The 973-nt window shown below is 35.1% G+C and overlaps 1 non-coding gene across 1 annotated transcript; it reads right to left on the reverse strand.

The window, feature by feature from the left end:
* Positions 1 to 216: 216 nt before the first annotated feature.
* On the reverse strand, positions 217 to 350 carry LOC128564246 (U4 spliceosomal RNA). The gene has a single exon (XR_008374089.1). It is a non-coding gene; the product is annotated as a U4 spliceosomal RNA (small nuclear RNA).
* Positions 351 to 973: the final 623 nt, after the last annotated feature.

Consider the following 973-nt stretch of genomic DNA (forward strand, 5'->3'; position numbering starts at 1 on the left):
AGTTAGAATAAACTGAGTAGAGAGAATACCCTGTTGTTAACTTCAAGGCCTCAGATCATTACTGTCCAAGGGTCTAATTCTTAGCATTTATAATGTTTGCTGAAAAACATCTATAAGAAAAAAGAAATTGTTCTAAAGCCAGTCTGTCACAGAAATAATTAGCATTCCTAATAAAGTATTTGAGTAATTTTTTTCTTCTTCTTTTTTTAAATTCAGTCTCCGTGGAGACTGTCAACAATTGCCAATGTGACTAAATTGCAAGTTGTCACCACAGGGAAAACTTTTCAATTAGCAGTAATTGAGCCTAGGATAAAACCTCATTGGCCATGGTTCTGCTACTGCACAAAGCTTGTTTGAATAATAATATAACATACATCAATGATTTCAGACTCTCTTTAGAAAACCTACCCAACTGTATCTTATTTTTGGGAGGAACCTAATCAGTCTCACAAAGAGATCGTGATCTTTAACTAACATTTAATGATGCATTTTTAGGCAAAAAGGAAATGGAACTTTAATAATGATTATTGATTATAGCTTCCCCTATAAAAGTCTGGACTAGGGCGGTGCCTGTGGCTCAAAGGAGTAGGTTACTGGCCCCATATGCCAGAGGTGGTGGGTTCAAACCCAGCCCTGGCCAAAAACTGCAAAAGAAAAAAAAAAAAGCCTGGATTAAAGGACAAGTTTATGATTGAGCAGGTTTGAAATACAATTTTAACAAGTGCTTCTGAGAAGTTAACACCCACCACTGTCTTTACCATAGGAGCCAATGAAAACCGTAGATCAACTAACAGATAAGTAACACATTAACAAATGTAGAAGAAATAACAAAAACAAAATAAAACATTGAAACAGACCCACATACATTTGGCAGTTGATGACAAAGGTAACCCAAAAGTATACTGGATAAAGCATGATCTTTTCATTAACAATGGCAAGTGAGCTATATGTGCTTATCAAACCAATGAATTTT

The sequence above is a fragment of the Nycticebus coucang genome, chromosome 13 (assembly GCF_027406575.1).
Source record: "Nycticebus coucang isolate mNycCou1 chromosome 13, mNycCou1.pri, whole genome shotgun sequence".
Taxonomy (NCBI): Eukaryota; Metazoa; Chordata; class Mammalia; order Primates; family Lorisidae; genus Nycticebus; species Nycticebus coucang.